Source organism: Protopterus annectens, chromosome 7.part0 (assembly GCF_019279795.1).
Source record: "Protopterus annectens isolate FY-2018-M chromosome 7.part0, PAN1.0, whole genome shotgun sequence".
In the NCBI taxonomy this organism is placed as follows: Eukaryota; Metazoa; Chordata; order Ceratodontiformes; family Protopteridae; genus Protopterus; species Protopterus annectens.
This window is the reverse complement of record NC_056739.1, coordinates 165008403-165018596: the sequence shown is the minus strand read 5'-3', so window position 1 is coordinate 165018596 and position 10194 is coordinate 165008403. Positions and strand designations below refer to the sequence as shown.

At 36.6% G+C, this 10194-nt stretch overlaps 1 protein-coding gene across 1 annotated transcript in view; it reads left to right on the top strand.

Moving 5' to 3' along the window:
- Positions 1-1510: 1510 nt before the first annotated feature.
- Positions 1511-10194, top strand: part of STK38 (serine/threonine kinase 38) — a 1097533-nt gene continuing 1088849 nt past the window's right edge. Inside the window, exon 1 of the mRNA XM_044076623.1 lies at positions 1511-1912. The gene's annotated coding sequence lies outside the window, so the exon portion shown is untranslated. The remainder of the gene's footprint in view (positions 1913-10194) is intronic.

The window sequence follows — 10194 nt, the reverse complement described above, 5'->3', positions numbered from 1 at the left end:
GACAATATTGCAAATGCAATCATTTGCACACGTATGAAAATACCTGTAATAAATATAAAACCTAACTAAACAAAAATTACTACAATGTTGAATAATTGAGTGCATATATTTTCTACTATAAAAATTGTTTAACACTTTTTAAAAAATAAAATAAATATATGTATCTCACTAAATATACAAGAACTATAGGTAGTATAGGTAGTATTTATATATTATTACTACGAATAGTACGTAGTACTTCATTTTACATACTGGCTTTCATACAAGTGTTTTTCTTGTATATTTAGTGAGATACATATATTTATTTTATTTTTTAAAAAGTGTTAAACAATTTTTATAGTAGAAAATATATGCACTCAATTATTCAACATTGTAGTAATTTTTGTTTAGTTAGGTTTTATATTTATTACAGGTATTTTCATACTTGTGCAAATGATTGCATTTGCAATATTGTCTTGCACAGATTATATATTGTTTTTTATTTCAAGTAAGCATTTAATACATGGTAGTTTATGCTGTGAGTCAAGAATGCTTATTTGTTCATTGTTAATGATTTAATTGATTTAATTGATTAATTGTTATTAAGGGCGGGTTTTTAGATTGTTTGTTATATATAAGTTTAAGAATTTTATCATATGTTGTTCTGATGAAGACAGTCTAAGTACTGTGGAAAGCGCTTAACTATTGTGTCTACAATAAATCTAGTTTTTCCAGCATAGTTTCCTGATTCCTGGTGCATCATATGACCTTCCTAGCTAAAGTTGTTAGTAAGCCGTTAGTACTTGTTCCACATTTTGCCCATTTGTTCCACATTATGAGAGCTAGTGTTCCTCATTTTGGAGATGAAAGGTTGAGAGCTATGCGAAGCGATAATTAATAAAGGCGTTTCGCGTTTAATAAAAAAGCTAATATTGTTTTGATGCTTCTGCCGAGTTACATGAACCTGCAAGTTTAAATGTTGAATTTAGCAATTTCTTTCACTAACAGCAAGAAAAGTTGTAAACCTGTTTGTGAGGTGTATGTGAAAGACAGAGACAGTCTGGACAAATAAATCGGAGCAGCCACTGCATATATAAATCTAAACCTTAGAAAGTAAATGTGAAACTGAAGCCACCTTAGAGTAGAAACCAGTATCAGAGTACTTCTTTCCACACGGATAAAACACAGGACTGGAAGAACTGGAAAAGAAAATATGATGCTAAGGGCGGGACTTTCTGTGACATATGTCAGAAGCTTGAAACTGATTTAGTGATTCTTGGAATGTCCATTTCAACACCATTTCTACTGCTGACCGCTCCAATTATCCAATATTACCGTAAAATACTTTTTTTTTTTCAAACGAGTCGAGCTTGGCTGTTTCCAAACAAAGTACGAGCGATTATCATAGCAACTTACACCTTTATACCAATATTGTTTTTTTTTTCCCTAAGAACCTCACAATACTCATTACATTCTGGTGTACAATTTTCCCGACTTCAGGTTGCTCCCTCCCACCTTGAGGCTGAAACGGATCTAGGAGTTGGGGTCATGATGATCAGACTTTACTTCCTTTAGGAGAACTCCTCCTTTATCTCCACCTCCCGAATCCTCCCAGCATTCACTACACTTCTGAAGACCGACAGACATCCAGAGAAGTCAATCCTTCCCCGGTCTGTATTTTGTTTCGCTTAAACTCGGACAAAGGCGTAAAGTCACTCCTGTGATTGTAATTGGGCGTTCCTTGATGATACTTTTCAGTCTTGTTTGATGATTTGCTTGTTCCGCTGTCCGTTGATGTTGAGTAAGTTTAGGGGATTGGTTGAGCCGGGGTGCTCTGTTCGATGGTTCGTCTAAGTCTTGTTGGTATTGGAACTCCCGAACAATTTGTTGTGTTAGCGGCGCCCTGGGGGACTAGCAGGGCATAGGTTAAGAAGTAAGTTCACGTAACGGTTATTGCTTTCGGTTTATACATTATTGTTGATTTTTTATCTTGCGCGCTATAGTTTGCCATCTGAATCTGAAAACTTCCAGTGACACGTCTGTATGTATTTATTTGTAAAAGTAGTTTGGAATCGTTAGTATTAGGGAATGGCGTTTGGAGTAGTACGCATTTAAGTTAAATTATAGTCCTAAAAGGGGGGATTTGGTTGTTTACTACTGTATGTTGTACATAACGGACTGAAGCGACGTTTTTCTCACTTTGTGGAGGTTTGGAGATTGAGGGAATCGAACGTCTGGAGAGCGAAATTTTTTTATTACTTTTGAGTAGCTTTAGTTATTACATGTCATCATGTTTCTGAAGAGTTTTGACAGTTCACTTTTCACTCATGTTTTGTGTTCAACTTATGCCTGCCTTTTTTCTGCGGGGGAGGCAGGTACTTCAGGAATAAACTGCTACAAGCGGTTGTGAGATTGTACTAGACAGTACAGACTGTCTTTGAAATATTGCAATGCTTATTCTATCACGCATCGTTAAAGAATAAACTTGCCAAAAGTATAGCTAGATTTTTATTTTTTTTTTATTCAAATGTTGCTGTGTTTAACCAGGCAGGCTGTGGTATTCCTACATTTTGTTTTGGAGTCTGTGGTATTCCTACATTTTGCTTTGGAGTTTTTGCTCTGATGGTTATGTTTTTTTTATTTTAAGTGTTTTAATTTTTTTATGATCTTCATGTGTTTATCTCTATTATATTTCAGAGCGTTTCCGCTGAAAAAAGTTTTTTGTTCACTCAGACTTTCTCAGACAGAATTAGCAGTCCTATTTTCCTTTACTGAAAGTCAAAATAAAATTCTAACGAGTTAGTTGTTTAAATGAGTTTGTGTTTAAAGTGAGTTCCTTGAAAAGAAGACAATTATTTTTCCATACTGATGGTTTGTGAGGCAGAGTTTACATTTTGTTTACTTTCTCAGACAGAATGTTGTTGTGAAAGTGTTATGCATTATATTGTTCCACACTGTGATTTAATAAAGACATAGAAAGTTATTAATGTGTTTGCTGAGCGGGTGGCCATTGGGGGCTTCTGTATACTAATTTCACTGTTAAATCATTTCTGTGTGCCACACTACCACGTCGAGTGCCACAGTTGATGCCATTGAGGTTATAGAGTTAGCTGATTTTTCAGTTTTTAAAATGGATGTCTATTGATGGTGATGGGTGTGTTTGACAAGCGGGATAACTTCTCTTTTTTATCAGATTCAGTATACTGGTGGTGGTGAAGGCGACTTATTTGTACAGCATATTGTCAGTGTTTACTAGTGAGATGGAAGCTTAGCCCTTCTAGAATATGCAGCGCTAGTGATGTAGCAATTTTGTATTGTCCTTTTCACAGTTTTCATTTTGCCATGGAGTTAGTAGTACCAGCAACCACACTTCCCAGGATTTCATAGATTAAGAAAGGAGGTGCACATTTTCATGCTTAGAAAAATATTTCCTAGCTGTGCATAGCCCACTGGTCTTATCATGATATTTTTACTTTGGTAAACAATGTGCACTTCTACGTTCTCCCATGTAGTTCTGGAGTGACATAAATAACATTTTTTGAGAGAGTTCCTCCAAAGGAACTTCCCTTACAGGGGCATATTGCCTGTCATGCCGGCATTGTCACGTCATCTGACTTCCAAAAAATTTTCTCCAGTCTGTTCTTACTCAAAATTTCTTACTTTAATTTCCAGTTAACCCCCCCCCAGTACCTTACTGATAAGTCATTGCCAAGCAAATTTCGTCGTTATTTGAATAAATCCTACTTAATTTTCCATCTAGACCAGCAAACCTATGGCCTTAGTTTCTTTATCAATGAAGAGATTACTTTGTAATTCCCTAAAACATATTTTTAATGTTAACCTCGCAACTTAACCATTCTCACAATGTGAAAGTTGTTCATCTGTTCCTGAAGCTCTAAAACCCTTTTCCATCAGCCACCACCAGCTTTACTTCCTGTCCTTGTCAAAATGCTTCAATATTTAACTTGTAACCAACTTGACTCCCATTTGAAAAAAAATATAATTTGCTGTCCAACAAACAACACTGCTTCTGGGCAGGAAGGAGTACATTGTGTACACTTTGTACTCAAACTAACATACTCCCCAATATGGATAAAGGAAATCTTAATGCCATTTTACTTGAATTGACCTGAGCCTTTGAAGGTGGCTCACTCTGTATTACTAGCTTACCTATTGGACATTGGCATCGGCAGTGAAGCCACCCAGTGGTTCAAATGTTTCTATCAGAACCTCTACTGTGAAGAGTGTCTCCTTACTGTCACATAATTGTTTAAACTCGCTCAGATGTACTACAGAGATTGATACTTGCCCCTGTACCCCCCCCATTTTTTCTATTTTCAATAAGCAAATTACCTTTTGACTTTCCCCAATTAGTTATTCTTATAATTTGATGACTTGATTATCTACAGATGTATCCCACCACAACCGATGCTATAAACTCATTATCTGGATCCAAACCACTGTTTTGTATCCAAAAAATTATCTGGATCCAGACCACTGTTTTGTATCCAAAAAGCTTCTTGTTGACTCCAAAACTATCTCCCAAGGATATGTTCCAGGGTACTAAGCAAAAACTTTCAAAAGTTTTCAGTTCTCTCAATCTTGTTGACCACCACAACATCCTTCTTGATACCACCAGTACTTTCAACTTTGAGGAACACATTCAAAAGCATAGATCTAAAATCAATTGGCTGTCTCCTTTTCTTGGTTCAGTAAATATCAAAATTCCTTTCACCAGTTAGAGCAGCCAGCCCTTGTTTGCTGCTTCCTCTAATAAAAGCACTTCAACATTTACAGTTGTTTCCCTTGTCTTAAACGCCATTGCTTTACTGTCTCCCAAGTCAAAGTTGCTTCCAGTACAGTCCTGACCTAACCTACTTCTGGGATCCCAGCTATCCAGGTTATTCCATCAAGATGCTCCTTGTCTACTTGTAGTGAAACTTATCACTACCACTACAACTTCAGAAGCCAGGGCACAGTAGGCCTTACTTTCCAACCCCCCCATCTATTAAACTACATAGCTGTGACTCTAGTTTCTCTCTACATGTTCCAAAATTGTGTCCGTCCTTTCACCCCTCTCTGACCCAACGTACTAACTACATTAAATTGTGGTCCCAGCTCAGTTTTATTTTGTTTGAGCTATACAAATGCAAGTGCCAGGACACGACGTGTCACTTGGTCAATACTACTGTGCACTAGGATGATTTCCTCGTTATCATTCCATTTAAATCACTACCCAACTAGTTACCACACGTTTCCTTCTTTCTGTAAATACATACATTGTTTCTCTTTCTCTTTATGCATGGCCATTTTCTTACTGTTATCTTTCTCTGTTCTTCCATCTCCTTAACAAGAAACGGGTAATGGTAATCGTACAAATATCTTGTGTTACCTCTTACAGATTACAAGGCTAAACATTCTTCTCAATGTGATAGTTCTCTGGGGTACATACTTCCCAAAGGATAAAGTAATGCTTTTTTGCCATTTTCAGTTCATGATTTTGGCACTGGGAGTTTATTTGAGATTAATCTTCTTGCAGGATGAATGAAGTATTTGGGGATTCAGTGATTGCGCCTGTCTTGCAGTCATCTGTAAACTTAGTCGGCCACAGTTGTTTGTCATTGATTTTTCCTGTTTGGCATCTATGTTTCTGAAGTAGAGGTCCCAGCACAGAACTCTGGGACTCTGCTGGTGACTGCTCTCTCTTTGTGGAGATAACATTCTCCTATTATGATTATTTGTAAGACATTTCGCAATCCAGCAGGCGTCGTCGTGGTTTATTTAGTTTTTCTACTATGTCTGAGTGGGGAATTGTGTTAAAGCTTTGGCCAGGTCAGCGTGTGCCATGTGTATCATTTTGCCTTCATCCATTGCTTTGGTGACCTTTTCAGAAAAATCTGACATGTTAAGTCAGCATGACCTGCCCTTGACTAATCCTAAACTGAGATGGATCCAGTGTTTATAGGTTCCCTATGTCCTGATTGATTACACAAGTTTTTTTCTTTCTACTTCTCTTAATTCCGCTTTTTTTCTTCCTGTAAAGTTTGTACGTAGAATTTTTTACGTGTGTGTGACTAGTTTGTATTACACTTATTTTTCCTGTGTTACTTGTAACTGTTGGATTTTTTTGTGGTAACCCAGACTGAGCTTCCAATTGGTCATGCTGTGATCGGTGCTCATTCCTGTTAACCAAAGATGTAAATAAATGGTTTGTCAGAGCAGTATGCATAAGTTAATGGGTTTAAATGCTTCAGTGTTGAAATGTTTAAGGGATATAAATGTTGTGCTGCAATGATGAGATATTAAGGGCAATATTAAATCACTAAAAAAGAAAGGAAATTTCCTTGGTGTCCTGGCTAAATTTCCCCTAGTTAGTATGAGTGCCACCTCTGGTTTCCCCTAAAACGAGGTCACTGGCCTAATGTGGCTAACCTGCTCAGCAAGCATGGATAAGTAGAATATGATTATTAACTAATTCTGAACTAATACAGAAGAAAGCATTTTCTAGGCAAGAATAAAAGACAAATTTCTGTCCCTTAGAAGATCTTTCAAGTCTTGGGAAGAATTCACAAAACAAGTGGACCTGTTTTTCTACTATCTTTCTGTAAGCAAAGGCAGGCTGGTGTGGAGCCTGTTTTATTGTACCCTTTGAGGCCCAGAGCTTATAATTAATGTTGTAAAGAACACATTATCTGGACAGTGACCTCTGCTCAGAGGTTAGATTTCAGTACTTGGTGTGGCTTGATAGCAATGTATGGTTAGGTTTCGTATGAAACAGTCTGATCTTAATGGGGATCATAAATAGAGTAGTGTATGAGAATCTCAAAAGTGCCCACTCGAGATCAGATGTTATATGTTCAAAGTGAATGTTGGTCTTCTTGTGGGGAAACTGTGCAGGCTTTCTACTACTTTTTGTTTTGTGAAGTCTGTATTTGAATTACTGTTGAATTTGAACTTCAGTTGTACGAATGTTTCATACTCGTGTCTGGTAGAATGAGGGCTCTCAACCTGTTATCACAGGAATCTGGGAAGTTTTTCTCATACTGGCACTTGTCAGTTTAAAAGTTTTTAATGTGCTTTCTGAAGAGTAGAGTGCGTAACTGTAATGTGTGAAATTAGTGATTGCAGTATGCATAATTATGCCACAAATGTACACATTTTATGAATTCTACACATACTTGGGCTTGCTCAGTTTATCACCAAATATTAAGAATTGCTACTTTTAACAGATGTAAATGCCTAGGAAAAGTAACCAAAATCAGGAACCAGTGATCGAGGCAAAAGAAATACAAGCTGATTAGCGTACCACACTTTATTCAATGCTTTCTTCAAGAAACTCATCAGAATACAAAATCCACTTGTAAAAACAATGATTAAATAACAAAACCAATCAGATTAATTAACACAAATTACTTAATAAAAAATCATTTAAAAAAGACAAACCCTGAAAAACATAAGAAAAAAAATGTATGTAAAACACGAAAAAAAATAATGTCTTAATCAAAATAAGCAGTAAAAACCAAATGTTCATTTAAATTTAATTTTCTATATTTTAAGAAACATTCGATGTTGGTAGCTATCAGTATAACCAGTAAGTTATCAACTTTCCAACCAGAGTGGAGTAAACTTTAATAGTCAGGTCATCTGTAACCAGGGAGTGCTACTTCTGTCTGTCCACTATGGTTGGAAAGTTGATAACTTACTGGCACCAGTGGTAATAGTGCATGCTCTAATGACTTGTCAAATATTATGATATAGATATATATATATAATTTTTTTTTTTTGCAAACTTGATTCTTCTTGTGTAAGTATCACAAGAAGAACGCGGATTGACCACAAAGAAAACCGTAAAGCAAGTTTATTTTTAGCTTTGTTGTATCTTCTACTGTAAACTTAGAAACGCACGCTATCATGTTTCCACTTTAACATGTTTGGAAATTTTCTTCTTTCGGCTTTTCCTCGCCACAGCGGATCACCTGTCCGCTCATAATTGGCAGTGGAGTTTACGGTGCCGAAGTGCCAGCCCAGCACCCAACCTTCCACAGAAGGCACACACTCGCACCAAGGGCCAATTTGGAGTATCCAATCCACTTACAGCATATCTTTGGAATGTGGGAGGAAACTGGAGCACCCGGAGAAAACCCACGCGACCACAGGAAGGACATACAGACTCCACACAGAAGGCACCCCAGCCGAGAATCAAACCAGAGAACCTCTTGCTGTGAGGCGGCAACACTAACCACTGCACCACCTTGGCCGCCCCCATAACCTTACAAAAATAATAACACAAAATTTGTGTAAACAATTTTTATAGTCCCAAGATCAGAAAATATTTTAGCTTGGCTTTTTTAACAGTATATATAGTTAGGGGGGTGTGGGGGGCACAGCTCCCTACCTAGTTTGATTTAAATTCTTTGCTTTTTGGTTTATATTGTTTAGTAAAACCAAACTGGGGGGGGGCTGTGTCCCCCACACACCCCCAACTATATATACTAACTCCAGGGTCATACTATAGTGAGGAACAGGACATGTCCCTTTTCTTGCCTTACAGTGCACTGCAAGTACTACTTGTCAGGGAAATGAGTTTCAGTCAAATGAGCTGTCAGGCAAATGAAGGTAACCCATTTTATTTATTATATATATAATGTGTGTATACACCAAAAGATGAAATTCAGTAGTCACCAAGGCATAAAACATGCATATTTATTATAAAACCATTAAAAAAATGATCAAAACAATAAGTGCTTTCGGACGATTATTCATCAGTCCTTCTTCAGATATAATCATAAAAAGCTTTTTCTTTTTATTTAAAAACAGTTTAGTCATCAAGGCTGTTAGGGAACACATCCTCTTAATAGCCAATCAAGTCTTCCACTGAAGTCTATGCCCCTTAAGGGCTGGCTGAAGAGAGATGTTCGTATTTAATCGTGGGAATCTATAGGCTTGTAAGGCCGCATCCATTTAATTTTAATAGTTTCTGTTTTTAGTGCCAAATCTGCACTCGTATGTCATCCCATTTCAGTTGTAATGCCATAAATGTAAAACAGTGTCCTGTATAATCAGAAATCCATTACATATAAACCTATAACTATCATCCTAAAGTTTTATGTCACTGACTGGTTTCCTGATTTTTCTCTAAATTGTCTGTTTGTCTTTCCTATATAGAAACTTGTGCAGAAGACACAATTGGCTATATAGACAAGATGTCTACTGCTGAAGTTTGCATAATCCTTACAAGAATAACAAAATCTTGTGAGAGGGTGTTTAAACTCATTGCTAGTGTTTATATGTTTACATCACAAACGTGTTCTGCAAGGAAAAGTTCCTGTTTTATTTACACTTAAGATTTTCCTTCCATGTTTAGGATTACAAAGTCATTCTTTTTAATTACGTTTCTATCCTGTTTTAAAACCAAAGCTAGGTGATTCTCCCACTATGCCCATGAGTTTTTCGTCTGATGTAAGAATCTTCCAGTTGTTCTGAATGGTCTTGCATACATGCTTGATATCATTAGAATAAGTCAACAGGAGTCTATTATGATGTTTCCCACATTCTCCCTTGTCCATATTTGTAATGGTATTATTTCTCGTACCAGCACTATTAACATTCCCCGCAGATAGGTATGGTTGTGTTCTGGTTTTCCTGATTTCACTTGCGTGTTCCATCACATTATTCATCTCTTTGTCTATATCCCAATCGTTGAAATTCATAATTGAGGCTTCTTAATGCACAGTTAAATTTATATATCTTGTGTAGATAGTCTGGAAAGTCTATTCACTTGATTGCTAATAATATTTTGAAAAGACGTAATTTGGATGCATGTACTCGCTAGCCAAGAAAGTGTTCTTCCTGCATGGCTTCTGTGAAGACTTGTTTCTAATTTAACATCAAAAAATTATATTTCTGTGTCAGAGTAATGCAAGGTAAATCTTAATTCAGTAGTGGTCTCTAAATAAAAAGTAAATGCCCTTAAATGTTCCTAGCGGTCCTCCCATATAAAAAATGTATCCTCAACAAATCGCACAGAAAATTTTGTGTCTGCTGCATATGGATTGCTTTCATTAAAGATATATTTATCTTCCCAGTCTGCGAGAACTATTGCGTAACTGTTGGCGCAGGTTGTGCCCATGGCTATACTCCATCTTTGCCAATATAAAATTCTTATAAAAAACGAAAACATTTTAGCCAAGAATGATGGTTAAAAGGGAGCATATC